This window comes from Cryptomeria japonica, chromosome 5, assembly GCF_030272615.1.
Source record: "Cryptomeria japonica chromosome 5, Sugi_1.0, whole genome shotgun sequence".
Classification (NCBI taxonomy): domain Eukaryota; kingdom Viridiplantae; phylum Streptophyta; class Pinopsida; order Cupressales; family Cupressaceae; genus Cryptomeria; species Cryptomeria japonica.
In genome coordinates, this window is record NC_081409.1 from 645,956,682 (window position 1) to 645,977,375 (window position 20,694).

Below are 20,694 nucleotides of genomic sequence, written 5' to 3' on the forward strand. Positions count from 1 at the left end.
TCTAGTACACTTCTTTATCTGATCTTCAAAGAATTTTTGCTTTTCAATTTCTACCTTATTCTTCAAAGTCTCTTCCTTTATTTTCTCAATAGTCACTGTGTTCTCAGTGATGTATTTACACAAAGTATCAATTTGACTTAAAGAATGCTTATTGTCTATGTTACAGTTAGGAGCTACTACCTTCAAAATTATGATTGTATCATCTATAGCTTTATAAGCCTGTGAACTACAATCTGTTATCCTTTTGATGGAGTCCAAAAGTACTTCAGTTACATTTGTTGATTTGTGGCCTACTGAGGAGGAACCAACATTCTGGATTCCACCGGTGGCAGAAGTAACCAAGCTTGTTGTGACCTCTGGTAGGTCTATTTGTGTTTGTATTTCCTTAAGAAATGGTTTGTGTACTTTTCCTATTGCCGGTTGTACTGTTTCCTCATAACTCTGTTCCTGTATCTATTCCTGTTTCAGAGCCTTTTGCTCTTCTTGTTTCTCTGTTTGTTCTCCTGTGTTATCATCTGCCGGTTTCTCTTGTGTTTGATCAGTTTGCTTAGTTACCGGTGGCTCACTAGCCATGTTTGTCTTACCAGTTGTATGTTTATCTACCACAATGTTGATCTTTTGTGTATCAACATCTATTGTGTATAAGAATTTAGGATTAGGATTTATATCCTTTGTGTCCATACTCTCATCTGTCGGTTGATCTTCAGTATTTTTACTAGTGATGTAATCAAAGGAGGTGGGGGTAAGTTGTCTTTTACTTTGATACTAGGAGGTCCACCAACTTTTCCTTTACCCTTGTCCTTGTCCTTCTGATATACCTTTATAGGTTTGTGGCTCATGTACTCTTCCTATTTTTCTTTTTCAACTAGGAATATATCCCATGCATTTTTTGTTTCTTTAGTTACCTCATTAACTCTTCCAACCATTAAAGCAATATGCTGGTGTGCAGTAGAGAATACTGACTGGTTGGCTTCAGCAATTAATTCATCTATCTCCTTAGGTGAGTTTACTCGGTAAAGAGCTAGTAACTTTTCAATTTTGATTTTCTTATCAAGTTCTATAACAGCTTGTCTTCTTGCTTCCAGTCTTTTGAACAGTTCATCTGGTACTTCATCTATCACTTCCATAAAAAATTTCTTATACATGTCCATGTGCAAAATAACACTGTTTTACACTTGTTCTTTTTCATCTGCTGGCAAAGTGTCATAGATCTTTCCTATGTTTTCGAGTTTCCCTTCCTCTGTAATTTCATTTAGCAATATGTCAAGAGGGGCCAAGTTTTTTTTTATTCTCTTCTTCTTCTTGGGTGTTAGTTTCATCTTTGGTGTAGTCTTTTTAACTGGAGATCTCACTGCTTGTTGTTTATGTCTAGTTCTCCTAGGTGAGGGTGTTGTTGCCGGTGAAGGATCTCTTTTCCTTACAACTCTCTTGAAAGTTGCAGGCATGTCATTCTTCGAAGAAGTGCCTATCGGTGATAGGTGAGTCTCAGGCTGTAGAGTTCCTAACTCATCCTCAGTGATACCGGTTTGTTTCAATACATCTTCTTTAATAGCTTTAGCCTATCTAGAGCCTCTTCTCACAACTGCTTCAACCTTTTTCACTCTCTTCTTAGATTGTATTTATTTTTCTATGGTTTCAGCACTACCAAATACTTCTTCCTTTGATTCATTTGGTGCTTCCTGAAGTACTTTAGCATAAGTTTCAATTATATGATCATCAGTCTCATAACCCATCTCTGTTACCCAAATTGTTCTTGGGATGACTACTTCCATCTAGATTTCATCCTTTTTTATTACAAAACATATATCATCTTTGTATTTGTCAACAATCTTCTGTGATAATCTGATTCTCTTCTTCATTTTGGCCTTAAGTGCTTGAAAATAGTCATGAATGTTCTTTTCGTTGTGTTCACCCATGTTATTTAATAGTTCTGTTAACTGTTTTCCTACGGGTATATCAAATCCAAGTACTTTATATCCTATATTGGGAACCTTGGTTATGTTTAGCATCAAGCATATAAGCAAATTTCCAAACCTAAAAGTTCCTTTCTTATCTTTCTTTATCTTGCCTAAGTTATCAATTAACTCATCTTTTAACCATTAACATATGTCAATTTTCACATTGTCTGTAATTATGTCATAAGCACTCTTAATGCATAAACTTGAAATTGAGTTGAGTCTATTTGCATGAGTAGCTTTATACCCTAAAATCATGCTAACAAATCTCACATTTATATCTGTTACATCATTAACTCTCAGAGACCTTCTGTCTAATGTTGCACCAGTTAAGTTCATTACTAGGTCATTGGAGACCTTTTTAGTCTTGTTTGGTCTTTTACCGGTGGACGGTAACCCTATGATAGCTTTCACAGCTTCCTTGGTAATTTTATGAATTGTATCTAACTAGAAAAATTCACCATGTACGCTTCTTAAGACTATCCTAATCACTTCCTTGGGAAATTCAGGAATGCAAAGGATTTCATTAAATCTTAGGGTTTCAATGATTTTATGTTCCGGTTTCATATTTATGGAATGATCGCATATGACATATTTATAGATTGTTTTGATCTCTTCATCTCCTAAATCCTCTATGTTATAGTGAATGTAAATTCTGGGGTCTTCAGCATAAACAACTGCCTTTGGAATTTGAGAAAAAGCACCGACATTGTCATCTTTCTTTGCTACCTTGGGAACTAGTTGAATTATGGGCCTAGGGCGTTTTATAACCTCGACTACAATAGGGTTTGCTATATATTCAAGTGCAAAGGTGGATGCCATGATGATAAATACCATTTTCTACCTTTGGATGGATTTATTGCTTGAAATGCTTCGCCTCTTTGCTTGAAATTCATTAGCTCTGCAAATTTCGCGCTCTATAAATGTTTTAAATCACGGTGAAATGAAATGGAGCCAAAACCACAAATTTATAATGTTTTTTTTCCATCTACCACATTTAATGCATGTCGGTTAAGTAGTTACTTAACATTGTCTGTCGGTAAAGAAGTAGTTTCCAACTTCTCATCTCTAACCGAGAGAATAATAGCACATGTGTCATTAGATTGCCAAACCCTCAAAGAAACTTTCTTCAATTTGATGAAGAACTTCTTGCTAGTGGAGCACTACTTTGTTCTATCGGTGGAGTAATACTCTGTTCTGCCAGTGGAGTGTTGATTGGTTCTACCGGTGGAGGAGTATTCCCAACATTTAGATCAGCTTTTCTAATCCATTGTTTTGAGAATTCTTGTTTTACCTCTTCAATTTTTTCTTTCCCTTTCAAGCTAGAACTTTTGTTGTCTGCTGGTTATCCTTTGCTTCTACAAAATTTTGCAATATCTCCAATTTTGTTACATGCATAGCAAGTCACATTATTCTTCAGAATAGCTTTGCCATAACCTATGCCGGTTTGTGTTCTACATTGATTAGATAGGTGTCCAAATCTTCCACAAACATAACATCTCACTTTCATTCTGCAATTTTCAAAGTTGTGACCAACTTTGTTGCATTTTGAACATTGACCGGTGGGTGTGTTGATATTCTGATAATTTCTAGATCTACATTCATTTGCTCTATGACAATACTTATTATAGTTAAAACATTTTCCATTGAATTTATAAGCATTAGGTTGCCTTATCGGTTTACTATGATCCTGTGTGTTTGCAGTACCAGAGCTTTCACCAACTTCAAAGCCAATTCCAAAAGTGTCACCCTTAGGTTTTTGAATCTTCAACAAGTTATCAAGTTCCTCTAAGCTTTTCTTGAATTTTTATTTATGTTGATTTGCAGTATCTAGTTCTCTTTGTAATACTTTTTTCTGCATCATCAGTTCATTTGAGTCATTCTGAGTGTGCATAAGATCTGTCTTCAATAAACCATTCTCATAGTCATATCCTGCATCTCATTCTTCATTGTTATGTTCTCCAGTTTAAGCTTGCTTGTCTGATCATTAAGTGATTCCTTTTCATCATTCTCATTTTGCGCCTTTTCACAAAGTTCTCTTCTCTTGTTTCTTGAAATGGTAATATTTTCTTGAAGTGCCTGAATGATATCATGAGCTGCCTTTAGATCATCGTCTAGTTTGATATTTTTCAATTTCTCTGTATCATAGTCTGAAAGAGCTCCTTCAAGTTGCTTCATCAAATTTTGCATATCTACCGGTGTCAAGATCTTCCTCAAGCTGTTGGGCTTCTAAAAATAGAGGACCAAGCTCTGATACCAATTGTTAGGATTCCCACAGATACTGAGAGGGGGGGTGAATTAGTATCTAATCGGTAAGTAGAATTTCTTAACTTAAAACATGTAGAACTTATTATAACAATGTACCGGTATGCGAGAAATAATGCAATAAACATAATTGAAAGCAACCACATAAGAAATACACCATAACACAATATTTCAATGAGGAAACCTAGTGTGGGAAAAACCTTGGTAGGATTTGTGACCCACAATATTCACTTACTGGCCAATAAGAGAATATTACTTACAAGAGGGGCCTGCACATGCAGGAAGGCCAACTGCCTAGAGCTCACTACTCAATGGGAAGTCACGTTGACTTACAATGATGGATTATACAAATCTAGTATCTTGTACTGCTTCAGAATAACATCTATAATGCCAGATCCAGTGCCAGTTTTTACTCTGCTTCTTACATAAACCCTTAACCTATAATTCGCATAATAGGTCTCCCTTAATTCACCTAAATATGATCTTCTATCTTTTTCTACTTCCTTACAAAATTTCTACAATGATCTCTCTTATATATAAGTCATTTTACAACTTGCCAAGTCGGCTTACAAAGTTTCTACAATAATAAAAAAAATATAATATAACAAAAATCATGTCGGTCTTTATGCCGGTATGCTTCCTTTCTGTGTGCCGGTGCTAGTGTAGAGTCTGATCTTGCTAGTGTTGGTGTAGTGTAATGCCTTGCCAATGCCATAGGATTGTAAGGTTGCCATCAATGAGAAAACCTTCAATCACCTATAATGTCTCATTGGAGTGTACATATGCCAACAAACACTTCAAGAGACAAGAGAAAAGAGTTGATGGACAAGATGAAGGAGAAATAGGAGCAAAGCACTGAAGACCAAAGAAAAATTGAGGGATGTGAAAAGCTTGCTAGAGAGAATGATGTATTGAAGAATGAGATACAATCCATTGTGATGAAGCTGATTAAGGAGATTGAAGACTGGAAGAAGAATGAAGAAAGTTTGACTCAATCATTGAAAGATAGATTAGATGAATGCTATAGACTTACCTATGAGATTGATTAGGTGAAACTTGAATTGATGCAATCAAGGAATGATGGTCAAGAACTTGAAAGACAAATTGTTGCCTTAAGAGATGAACTTGCTACTGCAAATGAGTACAAAGACAAATTTAATGCTAGCTTAACAAGGCTTGATGAGATGCTGCATAGTCTGAGACATGGAAAGGACACAAGAAGACTTGGATATGAAAAATGAGAATTCTTCGGTTCTAGACAAACAAATGCAAAGCCTAATCTTCAGAAGAGAAAGAATCCTCCAGTAAGACAACCTAATGCTCACAAGTTCAACATTAAATGTTTTGTTTGCAATAAATTTTGTTATATGGCAAGTCAATGTAGAGATAGAGCCAATCAGAATAACTCATTATTCTCCGACAAATATTACAATTGCAATAAGTATTATCATAAGTCAAATGAATATAGAAGTCTCAAAAATGTCAGATGCCATGCTTGTAGTAGATTTGGATATATGGCTATTCAATGCATATCTAGAGGAAATCAAAGCAATAGAAGGGATAGTAAGAAGAACAATGTTGTTTGCCATGCATGTAACAAAACCGATCACATTGCAAAGTATTGCAAAACCAAGAATATGAACAAGAGTGCTCTGGTAAACAAGATCAAAGTTGATGAAAAAGGAAAGGAAAATGTAGAAGAGATCAGGAACAAGCATGAGATGATGTGGGTCAGGAAAGATGAATTCAAGGCAGACAGTGGATTTGCACCTGAATCCGATGCAAGATCTTCATCCGGTAACTAAGGCATTCGACTGTAGGGGGTATCATATAAATGCAAAATCTTACAAAACACCCTAAAAGAGATCTGTAATTGATCAAGGTTGATTGTAGATGCTTGGAGATGATTATCCAGAATTCATCATACCGATCTTGGAATCTGGTGGATTGGATTATTCTCAACAGGACATCCGGTTGAAATTTTCAATTGTATTTATTTTAACTTAAAGTTAGGGTTTGCAAAGTTAAGAGGGGCAAAATGTGAATCATTTCTCACATTGCAAGTGAAGAGTTGAAGCTGCATAGTGAGGCAAACCAAATTTCAAGGAGATCAGAAGGCTTAAGATGATACGACAAGAAGCATATTTTCAAATTTGGTTCATTGATTGTCTGTCTAGCACTATACTTTATGATTGAAATACCCGGGATAGGAAGGGTCCAATGGGCATTTGACTTATTGATAGCTACTTAGATAAAAAAAGGTCTACAAAGATTAGGAAATAAAGAGAATTAGACTGCTACCCTGTGGAGTTTGTTCAAAACTTTCCAAGGCAGAATGAAGAATAGGGAAAGGATCCCTAAGGAACTAGTGGGCAAATATGCAGATACTATCTATTTCATGGTTGATAAGGACCAATTCCATATGGAGGAAGTAGAGCCAAGGACAGTATGGATAATGCCAATGGGATATGAGGTTGATGCTCAAACTCTTGAAGGCTATTCTCAACATCTTTTGAGCAAACCGGTTGACACTTACAAACCAAAATTTGGCACTTTCAAAGAAAAATATATGGAATTGCATAAGAAGTTCACTCAACCTGAAAGGAAAAGAAAGGTAAAAAAAATGGCCGAGGCTATGGCTGGAAAGATATTCTTTACCAAAGAATCTATCAAGAAAGCCAAGGAGAAGAAGGCTCAGATGGAAGCAGAGGAGAAATCAAAGAAGCCAAAGGAGACTAAGTCTTCTCCTACTTTGGTGAAGCCTCCTCCACAATCAACAACTCAAATTTCATCCAAAAAAGGAGTACTAAAGCAGAAGCCAAAACCCAAAAGAACTTATGTCCCTGTATCTCCTTTTGCATCTAAGACAGAGTCAAATGAGGAAGCCGAGAAAGCACAGAAGAAAGGAGAATTTTTTAGAGTGGTGAGGAAACCATAGTCTAGTGGTGCCCAACAAAGCAAGAAGACAAAATTAGAACCTGCTCTACCCGGTAGGCCTAAAAGAGGAAGAAAGCTAAGGATAGAGCTTGATGAAGATCTTGATTCCGGTAAGGTGGAATGTAAACATACCATCATTCCCCCATTGACTTCAAAATAATTGATAGATGAAATAGCTATTAATGGTAATCTCAAGAATATTAGTGCATACTATGAAAATCTTGATGAGAATGAATAGAGGGAAATTGAGGAAGTTGTTGTGTTGCATTTGTTGTAACTTCGACAAGTCATTAATTGAGTTAGAACGTAGCATTCCAAAGGATCTATATAACATTATTGATGCTAGAAGGCTAACTACAAGCCGAATAGATAAGGAAACAAAAGAATGTGAATTGATCAATATCAATGGTTTTATATTTCACAAGAAGAAGTTGATAGACTCATGGAGAAATCCAAAAAGAAGGAATTCTGAAGCAAAAGAATAGTAAATAGGCTTATGGTTGGCAGGGTTGAGGAAGTCAGAAAAGAAACTGAAGAAAAATGGAAAAAGTTCTTAAAGGTCAATCAGGTTCCAATCAACCCCAAGTTTGATGATGTCTCTCAAAAGAAAGATACTTCCCCTCCGCATGTACAGTTAGGTGATTCTAGTAATCAAAATGATGAAACTTAGATAGAGGCAAATCTAGAAGATCTGGCCAATATACAAACTTGATGCAGGGGACAATCAAAATCCCCTGGTTGAGCATAGCCTTCAAGAGTTTGAGCATCAAACTCATAGCCCATTGCCATTATCCATATGGTCCTTAGCTCTACTACCTTCATATGGCACTTGTCCTTGTTGACCATGAAACAAATAGTATATGTATATTTGTCCACTATTTCCTTAGGGATCCTTTCCCTATTCTTCATTCTGCCTTAGAAAATTTTGAAAAAACTTCATAGGGAAGCTATCTGTTCTCTTTATTTCCCAATCTTTGCATACCTTGTTTGATCTGAGTAGCTACTGGTAAGTCAAATGCCCATTGGACCCTACCTGTCCCGGGGATTTCATTCTGGAAGTTTAGTGCTAGACAGACTATCAATGAATCGAATTTGAAAACATGCTTCTTGTCTGATTTGATTTTCTTCAAACTACTCAAGAGCTCTTCAAGAAAAAAGAAGAACCATGCACAAGTTATACTACATATCCTCTTTCACCATCTGATAAGTTGCATATATTCCAATATCGAAGACCAAACTCAACCTGCTAGACTGATAAAATTTGTACCCAATAATCGTTGATGCAAATTTGGCATCATGCTTTAATATATCATCAATCGTCATTGACATGTTGTCATATTGAGCACGAGTTAGTTTGTTGATGGCTGTGTTTTTTACCTTCCTCAAATTAGGTTTTCCACCATTTTGGTGTAGACATGTGACTTCATGAACGATCTGCTTGGTTATCTTATAAGGTGTGTCCATCCATATGGATTCATCATGGACACAACTCAAAATATATCTTACCCATTTGTCTTCATCGAATGTTAGAAAATGAATAAACTATGTGAAACCCTACTTCTGCAACTGTGCATATTCTGGTTTGGGGTTTCCAACTTCATCCATTATGTGCTTAGTATACAAGGTTAAGATCTCCTTACTTCTAGTTTCCTCAATTGTGTAGTGAATTTATGCCCTAACATCGTGAACGTGTAGAACTCCGTATGGCATGGACGAAAAAGCACCATTGGGATCGTCCTCAATAAATTTAAATGGGCATCTTTTGAATTGTGGCCTTGGTTGATCATAAATTTGTACTACCAAAGGTATATCAATAGAAGACAATGCCATTTCAGGAAATTTAGGGTTCAAATGATGGACATACTTTGTTAAATACATTTTTCTTCTGTCGAATGCACAAAAAATATTTGCAATTGACACTCATCTGGTGGATACCAATGCATGGATATTGAATTAAGGTTGTCATTGATGGAAAATCTTCATGAAAATCCTATCTGATAGTTATGGATTTTGGTAACCTACAGAGGGAGTGGTTTGTTACTTTGTCACTGGTACTTCAGGAAAGTAGAGCACTTTTGGTCTAGAATCTTTGCAGTGATTTTGATGGTCAGATTCATGCATGGGATGATAGGGCTGACATGTAGAAATCATTTTGACATCATTTGGTTGATTCGCATATGTTTTAGAGATTTGGTCTAAGCCAACTCTTGGTTACATGTTACATTGCATAATATGAATGGCTGACTTGATGAATGTTTCGTTTGGTGATTACCGATATATATGATCGATGTAGGAGATCTTTTTGAGGTGTGATATGAATTAGTGATCGAGAAACCTATCTGGGGCAGTTTCACATACACATTCTTGATCTGGTAGCTGACTGAGAAGCATAATAGTGAAGAGTTGCAAAGTAGCTATAGTCAGACTTTTTGCACATAACCGGAACTCATCTAAGCATTGTTTGATACTATTTTGGAGTTCAATCATTATAGTTATTATTGTAAATGACTTGTAAGTGATTGTGTCTTCCATGTTATAATTAAACCTTTGGTTCTAGGCAATGTGCCTCAATGCAAGTGCATTCTCGTTATGTAATATTTATGTACTTCTGATCACTGTATATGAATATTATGGGTTTCAATCTCACCATGGTTTTTCCCTTTCCGGGTTTCCACATAAAATTCTTGGTGTTATGATTTTGTGGTTGATTATCTTGTGTTCCTGCATTTTACTTTCTTGTATTTGATACTAGTGGTATGAGAATAAGTTTAAAAATTTATTTACTGGTAGAAAACTGATTCACCCACCCCCCCCTCTCAGTGTTCCTTGATTACAACAATTGGTATTATAGCCTAGTTCCTTTAAACAAGCCTAATCTCTTGAGGAAGGTCCGAGAGATTGAATCAATGGATTCTAGTTGGTAGAGACAACTTTGTGTGGCACTTGAGGATCTTGATGCAACAAGAAATTAAATAAGTTCCTTAAAGAGGAACTTGAATACAACTGAAAACTTCAATAATGATTTCAAAGATTAAGTCAACACTGTTAGAATTCCCACAGATATTGAGAGGGGGGGGGGGTGAATCAGTATCTAACCGGTAAGTAGAGTTTCTTAACTTAAAACATGCAGAACATATTATAACAATGTACCGGTATGCAAGAAATAATGCAATAAACAGAATTAAAAGCAACCACATAAGAAACACACCATAACACAATATTTTAACAAGGAAACCTGGTGTGGGAATACCTCGGTGGGATTTGTGACCCACAATATTCACTTACTAGCCAATAAAAGAATATTACTTACATGAGGGGCCTGCACATGCAGGAAGGCCAACTGCCTAGATCTCACTGCTCAATGGGAAGTCTCACTGACTTACAATGATGGATTATACAAATCTAGTATCTTGTATTGCTTCAGAATAGCATCTATAATGCTAGATCCAGTACCGGTTTTTGCTATGCTTCTTAAATAAACCCTTAACCTATAATTTGCATAATAGGTCTTCCTTATTTTGCCTAAAAATGATCTTCTATCTTTTTCTACTTCCTTACAAAATGTCTACAATGATCTCTCTTATATATAAGAGTCATTTTACAACTTGCCAAGTCGACTTACAAAGTTTCTACAATAATAAACAAAATATAATATAACAAAAATCCTATCCGCCTTTGTGCCGGTATGCTTTGTTTCTCTGTGTCGGTGCCACTGGTCTGAGTGTCGGTGTAGAGTCTGATCTTGCTAGTGCCGGTGTAGTGTAATGCCTTGCTAGTGCCATAGGATTGTAAGGTTGCCATCAATGACAAAACCTTCAATTACCTATAATGTCTCATTCGAGCATGCATATGCCAACATTCTCCCCCTTCGGCATTGATGGCAACACTCATGAGAAAATTCAAAAGTGTATCCAAAACTGTAATCCAGAAATTATTTTACCAAAAATATAAGAGCTCCCCCTGAGTAGATAAGTCTTTTGCTGGTTATTTTCTAATACTACTACTCCCCCTTTGGCATTAATGACAAAGGTTGTCAATATGTCAATAGAGTTGTAGCCTCAACCTTGTAACTGGGTAGTTACAATTTGAAATAGATCCGCCAAAATCAAGTTTATACTCTTCACAAACTTCTTACCGTCTCTTATTGTTGTCTCTGTTCTTTGAACTATACCGGTGAGGTGCTGCATTTGCTTTGCCGGTGTTCTCTATCCCTGTACAAGTGCCTCAGATATTTCCTTCTGCATGAATTCTAGATAGTCCAATCTTGGACTCAGTCTTAGTCTCAAATTCTTTGCCTTATCCACTATTCTCTCCTTTTCTCTTCCTAGCTTAAGTAACTCTTCCTCAAAAGTTGTTATCTTCTGTTCAAAAACTGATAATGTATCAAGTGAGTTAACAAAACTGTCTGCAAGTTTATTGATTTCATCCTGTACCTTGCTCATCTTCTTATCTATGTCTACGGTCAAAAAGTTTCTTTTGCAAGTATCTTGATACAGAGTTTTAAATTCCTTTAATAAGTTGCACAGTTCCTGTAGAAGTGTGTCAAATTCTCTAGTACACTTCTTTATCTGATCTTCAAAGAATTTTTGCTTTTCAATTTCTACCTTATTCTTCAAAGTCTCTTCCTTTATTTTCTCAATAGTCACTATGTTCTTAGTGATGTATTTACACAAAGTATCAATTTGATTTAAAGAATCCTTATTGTCTATGTTACAGTTAGGAGCAATTACCTTCAAAATTGGGATTGTATCATCTATAGCTTTATAAGCTTGTGAACTACAATCTGTTATCCTTTTGATGGAGTCCAAAAGTACTTCAGTTACATTTGTTGATTTGTGGCCTGTTGAGGAGGAACCAACATTCTGAATTCCGCCGATGGAGGAAGTAACCAAGCTTGTTGTGACCTCTGGTAGGTCTGTTTGTGTTTGTATTTCCTTAAGCAATCGTTTGTGTACTTCTCCTGTTGTTGGTTGTATTGTTTCCTCATGACTCTATTCTTGTACCTGTTCCTATTCTGAAGCCTTTTGCTCTTCTTGTTTCTCTATCTATTCTCCTGTGTTATCATCTGTTGGTTTCTCTTGTGTTTGATCAGTTTCCTTAGTTACTGGTGGCTCACTAGCCATGTCTGTCTTATGAGTTGTATCTTTATCTACCACAATGTTGATCTTTTGTGTATCAAAATCTACTGTGTATAAGACTTCAGGATTAGGATTTATATCCTTTGTGTCTATACTCTCATTTACCGGTTGATCTTCAGTAGTTTTTACTAGTGATGCAATCAAAGGAGGTGGGGGTAAGTTGTCTTTTACTTTGATACTAGGAGGTCCACCAACTTTTCCTTTACCCTTGTCCTTGTCCTTTTGATATACCTTTATAGGTTTGTGGCTCATGTACTCTTCTTATTTTTCTTTTTCAACTAGGAATATATCCCATGCATTTTCTATTTCTTCAGTTACCTCATGAACTCTTCCAACCATTAAAGCAATATGCCGGTGTGCAGTAGAGAATACTGACTGGTTGGCTTCAACAATTAAGTCATCTATCTCCTTAGGTGAGTTTACTGGGTAAACAACTAGTAACTTTTCAATTTTGATTTTCTTATGAAGCTCTATAACAGCTTCTCTTCTTGCTTCTAGTCTTTTGAATAGTTCATCTGGTACTTCATCTATCACTTCGATAAAAAAATTCTTATACATGTCCATGTGCAAAATAACATTGTTTTCCACTTGTTCTTTTTCATCTGCTATCAAAGTGTCATAGACCTTTCCAATGTTTTTGAGTTTCCCTTCCTCTGTAATTTCATTTAGAAATATGTCAAGAGGGGCCAAGTTTTGTTTTGTTCTCTTCTTCTTCTTGGGTGTTAGTTTCTTCTTTGGTGTAGTCTTTTTAACCGGAGATCTTACTGCTTTCTGTTTTTGTCTAGTTCTCCTAGGTGAGGGTGTGGTTGCCGGTGAAGGATCTTTTTTCCTTACAACTATCTTGAAAGTTTCATGTGTGTCATTCTTTGAAGAAGTGCCTACCGGTGATAGGTGAGTCTCAGGCTGTAGAGTTCCTAACTCATCCTTAGTGATACCAGTTTGTTTCAATACATCTTCTTTAATAGCTTTAGCATGTCTAGAGCCTCTTCTCACAACTGCTTCAACCTTTTTCACTCTTTTCTTAGATTGTATTTATTTTTCCTATGGTTTAAGCACTACCAAATACTTCTTCCTTTGGTTCATTTGGTGCTTCCAGAAGTGCTTTAGCATAAGTTTCAATTATATGATCATCAGTCTCATAACCCATCTCTGTTACCCAAATTGTTCTTGGGATGACTACTTCCATCCAGATTTCATTCTTTTTTATTACAAAACATATATCATCCTTGTATTTGTCAACAATCTTCTATGATAATCTGATTCTCTTCTTCATTTTGGCCTTAAGTGTTTGAAAATAGTCATGAATGTTCTTTTCCTTGGCTTCACCCATGTTATTTAATATTTTTGTTAACTATTTTCCTACCGGTATATCAAATCCAAGTACTTTATATCCTATACCGGGAACCTGTTTGGTTATGTGTAGCATCAAGCATATAAGCAAATTTCCAAACCTAAAAGTTCATTTCTTATCTTTCTTTATCTTGCCTAAGTTATCAATTAACTCATCTTTTAACCATTAATATATGTCAATTTTCACATTGTCTGTAATCATGTCATAAGCACTCTTAATGCATAAACTTGAAACTGAGTTGAGTCTATTTGCATGAGTAGCTTTATACCCTAAAATCATACTTACAAATCTCACATTTATATCTATTACATCATTAACTCGCAGAGACCTTCTATCTGATTGTAAAGCGGAAAATCGCGATCGAACCCTAGTTGCTCTCCCCTCTTCCAACTCCAAGGAGAGAGAAGGGAGGTTCGCTAGGGTTGATGGTTTTCACTTAAGGGAGAAACTTTACATTCAAAAGAGGGGTTGAAACCCACAAGATCCAATCCCACACAAGGCAAGATTGGATGCTAAATGAGTTTCAAGGGTTAAGACAGTAAGGCTACCCTCTTTTGTAAAGAATGTGCATAGGAGAATTAAGCTAGGAATGCATAGAAAGTGACAAAGATTCGCTTATAAACTGAGATAGGGATATAGGATGAAGCTGCAGACCTGGAATTAGCAGTAAAATGTTGATACGGCGCTGTCCTACAAATTTGAGCAAAAGTTATCGGGACGATGGCGCTCAGCGCCACGGTCCTCCGAAAAATCCACGAAATGAAGGGGGATCTGTTCGTCTCTGCACAAGGATTCCAGATCTTCAATTTCAGCTGCGTACCTGTAACCTACACACAGAAAAGCAAAGACGATTGGGGGGTTAGGGATTAGGGGTTTGCCTTTAGGTCAAACCCCGGTTTTGGAATTAACCAAGAAATGAGAAATGCTGTAAATGTAAATGACTGTAAAACAAGTACTAATACCTTGTTCTAAGGATGTTTGTATCCTTATGTGCGAAGGTATAGATGTTGTATGTTGTATGTAGTATGTAGTATGTTGTATGTAGCATGTAGTAAGTGATCTCCTCTTCAATGGTTGAATCCTTGACTTGAATGCAACACTTAGCCTTGAATGGAGACTTAGAAGGAATGCTTGAATGCTTGAATGCTTGAGTGTTTGAATGTCGTTTCAACATATGTTCATCCTCTACCCAAAATGAGAGAGAAAATGTAGTTTATATACTTGCCAATTAGGGTTAAAAGACTGATTTTTCCGACCTTAAGCCGACCAGGAAAGTTAATTTTCCAAATTGCAAACAAAAAGACCCGAGACCCCTTAGGAGACCTGGCCCAAAATAGGCCCAGGGACCAGGGCGCTGGGCGCCATGGTCCTGGGGGACCAGGGTGCTAGGCGCTGTGGTCCCACCTCCCAGGACAGTAGGGTGCAAGCAGGTTCAGGCTAGGGTGCTTGAAAAATGCAGTTTTTAGTGTCGTGAGCAAGTTTCGGGGTCTCCATTCAGGTTGCGTGTTGCGTCGCCATCGTGAAGACCGAAATGCAGTTGAAATTGCAAGTGTCGCAATTTTAGGATGCTACATTTAGCCCCCACTTTAGCGGGAGAATGTATGCTCATACTTCCGGTAAAGTACAAGGAAACAACATTGAAAGACTTTCACCACGTCAAGGAGGCAAGACACACCAAGCCCCCAGTGGACTAAGGATCTTACGACTTCGATTGACAAAGTAAAAGGGAAGATCATGAGGGAGAACCATGACTGTCAGTAGTAAGGTTCCCTCACTATGAGTCATGCAAAAGAAATACCAAAAATTTTCAAGGCAAAGCTAAGTTCGCCAAGAAATTTTCAAGTATCTTGAAGGGATAGACAGGGTGTATGCCCCCTACATTAAAGCGATCACACACGCCTCAACGGGGGTGATTGTTTTAACGTAGTGATACACATAAGAAATGAGAAGGGAAAGGAGCACGTTCTCACAAAGATTTAGCCCCCAAGTGTGAGATAAACCCAAGGATAATAGACACAAAACACAAAGCACAAGGTGACTTCGCTTTCCTCAGGGTCAGTATACTGTATGATAAGTCATGTATATATAACATATGTATGTATGCATAATTGTTCTTCATTCCCCAATCAAGGAAGGTCACCTAGAAGAAGGGAACACATGTGTCTTTTGAGTCAACATGAGAGAGACCAAAAGAGATCTCAATGCTTTGCATCGTCCTCAAGTAGACAACACTAAGGACAACAAATAGAAGAATGAGAATAACATATAGAAGAAGTAACAAAAGAGAGGGGGAGAGAATCTGCTATGCTAATGTAACTAGTCTAGCACGTCATCTACCCCCGATCTTGCTGATCAATATTTCGGGAAGGCAGGGAACACGCTAGAGGAGGAACATCCAACACAGCAGATGGACCTATCACAAGATCCAAACAAGGGCTATGTTCATGTTCCAAGCCGCGTTGTTCTTGTCTAGGAGCTAGGATAAGTGCTTTAGAAAATTCATTAGATAAATGGTTATCAATATCAACAAGTTCATATTCACTATTAGAAGCAAGAGGAGTAACATGCTCATCATGAATAACATTTTCATCTATATCATCATCAAGATTTATAAAAATAGGATCTTTAACTCACACAGGATCAAGACAATCATGCATCTTATGTTTAGGAGATTTAGGCTCAATTTCCGGCTGAGGAGAAAATGTAATAATGCTTGTTGAAGGTGTTTTTGGAGATTGTAAAGTTTGAGATGCAGCTGCTTGAGCCCTAAGATGACGCTTTCGTCGGCGTTCACGTGCAAAACGATTTCGTCTAGTCTTAGTAGGAAGTGGAGAAGATTGAGGAGGAGGAATGTTCTCATCCTTATCACTTGGGTGTTTAGGTTGTGGTCTCTTAGGCTGGATAATAGGAGAAGAAGAAGGTCTCTTCTCTCTATAAAAAGAAGGAGGAGGAACTGCTCCATATAAAGGAGGAATTTTTGGTTTAGGAAGAAGACCAAGTCCATCATGAAGAGGAGGTATAGGTCTACTTTTAGAAGGTTTATTAGGCATAGACATAGTCACATCCATGGGGATGGGTTGGGAATCTTCTTGAGGAAAGACATTAGTTTTATCTTTCAAAGGAAGAACTTCCTTCTCAAGAATGATAGGAATATCAAGTTTAGGTGTTCTAGGTTCACTTAAAGATAAGATCATATCCGTTTTCCACTTTTGATAAGATTTGAAAAGATGATCACTTCGCGGAGGAAGAGATTGGAATTGTCTAGGCCAAAAGTAATCAATAGGAACACTAGAAGTTCTTTCAGCTGGTTTAAAGAGACTATGATTGATAGTAACAACTTCACCATTATGGGGAAATTTCAAACACTTATGTATAGGAGAAGCAATAGCTTTCATGGAAAATAACCAAGGATAGCCAAGCTTCACACGAAATTGTTCAGACGAAGGAATAATAGCAAAGCTCACATCAAAGGATTTGTTATGGACCTCAATAGGAAATGTAATAGAACCAATTGCAGGAGAAGAAAATGCATCAAATAATTTCACAATCACATCTGTTTTGTCATAGATCACTTGATTCAATTGCAAAGTAAAAATAAATTCTTCAGTAATAACATTAAGCATGCACGAAGGATCAATAAGCACTCCATGGCAAGGTGTATTCTTGACTTTTGCAACTATGTATAAAGGACCATCAGGTGCCCTAATGGTTTCACTAGAATCAAACGTGATGGAAGGTTCTTTAGGGTTTTCTTGCTGCTCTACAAAGTTAATCACATTCGAAGTCATAGACACAAGACCATCAGATGAGAGAGAGGAATCATTAGCCTCAATCGCATTAGAGGTATGAGAAGGTAATGGATCAGTAAAAATCTGAAGATTTTGGTTAGGAGGAGCTACAGATGTGTTGCCTTTATCATTCACTCTGGAAACAGAGATAGTATTATTATCAATCAAATCTTGAATTTTACCCTTTAAAGAAAAACATTTTTCAGTATCATGCCCAGGTTGACGATGAAATTGACAAAAAGCTTTGTTATCAAAATAAGGTGAAGTAATCTTTGCCGGATCTATTTGCCTTATAGGAGGAAGAGTAAGCACATTTTGTTCCAATAACTTATTCATAATACTATGCAATGATTCATTCAAAGGAGTATACTTTCTTTCTTTCTTGAAAAACTTAGAAATAGGAGGCACACCTGATGCTGCATTCACATTGTTGTTGATGATGTTTTCATTGAATTTGATGGAATCTCTGTTCGGTTTAAACTTTCCAAATGGTTGTTGACTGCTATCACCCTTATCACTTGGAGCCATAGGATGTGATTTTTTCATTTGACTCACAGTCAGTTGATAATTGTGAAGAGTGGCACACAACTGTTGGAAAGAAGTAAACTCAGAAAACAGAAGTTTGTCTCGAATATCTTTTTGCAAATTAGAAATAAAGATTCTTTGAATATCATTATCAGAAACTGGAAAAGAAATTTGAGCATACAAATGCTTATATCTACCAATGAAATCAGTCACTTTTTCTTTAACACCTTGTTTACAATGCATTAAATCAATCAAAGTAACTTTAGGACTTATATTATTTTGAAATTGTTGAATGAAAGCATTTGCAAGTTGTTCGAAAGAAGTAATAGAATAAGAAGGCAACGAGCAATACCATTGTAGGGCTTTGTCTCTTAATGTTCTAGTAAACAGTTTTGCAAGCAACCTTTGGTCATAAGCAAAATCAGTACAAATTGTTTGAAAAGTCTTAACATGTGTTAGAGGATCTCCTTTACCATTATAAAGTTCCAAATGCGGGATTTCAACATGTTTAGGAGGGATAGCTCGAACAATGTCAAGAGAAAGTGGGCTCGCAACATCAAATGTGGGCACACTAAACTTAGATTGATTCATAGAGGCAATTTGTTGCTGTAAAGAAGAGACAGTTTGTGCAAGATTGTTAATGGTCACTTCAGTCGAAGAATTCATATTAGATGTGTTAGATTGAGATGGAGGTGTTATGTTATTGAAAGAAGGTAAAGAGTAAGGTGGTGGGACTCTATGATAATTAGTCATAGGAGATGATTGGACAAGAGGAACACTACAAGGAGGAATGGAATGGTTAAATGAATTGCCCCCTTGTGTCATGTTCATTTGTGAAGATGTAATAGGAACACTCATTGAAGGAATGAATGAAGAAGTTGGATTGAATGAAGGAAGAGGGTTAATTAAAGAGGAAGGATTGCCCCCATGACTAGTGATCATAGGAGGAATGTCTTGTATAGAAGTAGTCATTATGTTTGATGTAAAGGTAGGTATGCTAGCAATAGAAGTTGTCAAAGGAATAGAATGATTGACTTGTGTAGGAGGTTGTGTATAACCTAAAGATTCGGCACAACTCTTCATAGGCATCACATTCGAATCCACAATGTGTGCAATACCACGTAAAATATCAATTCCATTCTTATCACTTTGAAGCATATGTTTTAGACCCTCAATTAAAGGAAGAGCTTGACTATCGGGATACTCATGAGACATCCATTGGTGAAAATCGTCAAATTGGTTATCCAATTTCGAAAGTTGTTCTACAGAAACCTCATGGAGAGTTTCTTCATCATTAGGAGGATTAGAGGAATTACCCATGTCCTCGTTAAAAAGGCTATTCAAATTAGGTTCCATCTCCTCGGTAATTAAACCTCGGAAAGACTTAATTCTACGGCTTCGTTTAACGGGAATAATGTAAGTAGGGCTTATTGTTGTAAAACTCATGCACTAGAATGAGAGAGAAGATTTTGAATTTAGAGGTAGCAATTTTCAGTAAAATCAGCCAATCTTCTGGATTTAAGCTGTTAAATGCAATCACGATAGTCTCCCGAAATTTCGGAAAAAATGTCAGGGACCGTGGCGCTCGGAGTGCAACACGGTCCTTGCAACTTTTTTCGAAATTTGCAGGGATGAAAGGTATGATGATTTTAAAGCTAATCTGAAAAAATTGAGTGATTTTACGATCTGTAGATAGGCCAAATTAAAGTTGCAATCTCGAAATTGAACCCTACCAAGATTGTTGAAAAATGCAAAATTTGAATTTTGAAAAGAGAGGGAAACTGAAATTTTGAATTTTATGATTTTAGAGGGAATGCCAAAAGCAATGCAAGTTTTGAAATTCAAAAGTTGACTCAATTTCACGCAAAATTCAATTTTGAAAGCGGAAATCAAAGTTGTTGTAATTAAGCACTTAATTTCAAAAGTCACAAATTGCAAGAATTTGAATAAAGCACTGAAATTTCGAATGAATGCAAACACACTTTTATGATTTAGGACAGTAAGAAAACAATTTTGACACAAAATTTCAATTTCAATGATTTTTGAATGATTAGGAGCCCTAAACCAAGCAATCACAAGACCAACTTTGACTGTAATTTTGAAAGTGTTATAATTGACAAAATCAGCCAAAATTCTGGATTTTAGCAGGAAAATACAGTAAGATCTTGCTCCCGAAATTTCGAAAAAAATGTCGGGGACGATGGCGCTCGGAGTGCACACGGTCCTCGCAACTTTTTTCCAAATTTTCAGGGATGAAAGATATTGTGATTTTATTGCGGAATCCAAAGTTACAGTTGATTTGGAGGTGTTTTGATCAGTGAAATTGTCGGACAAAGGTTGAATCAAGAGGGTTTCAAAAATTAGGGTTTTGACACTTAACCACTTAATTTTCAAAATTAAAGCATAGATATGAATTGATAATTTGTAATAGAAGGGCAGATCTGAAACAAGCATTAACAATTAAATATTTCACAAGTTCAATTTTCAAAAAGAAAATTTAGGGTTTTTTATGCAATCACCTCTAAAATTTTGCAAAAGATCAAACATGGAAATGTAATCAAGGAATCAATTTTCAGATCTAATCATGAATAATCAGAAAGGATGTTCACGTCGGGTTCACCAAAATGTAAAGCGGAAAATCACGATCGAACCCTAGTTGCTCTCCCCTCTTCCAACTCCGAGGAGAGAGAAGGGAGGTTCGCTAGGGTTGATGGTTTTCACTTAAGGGAGAAACT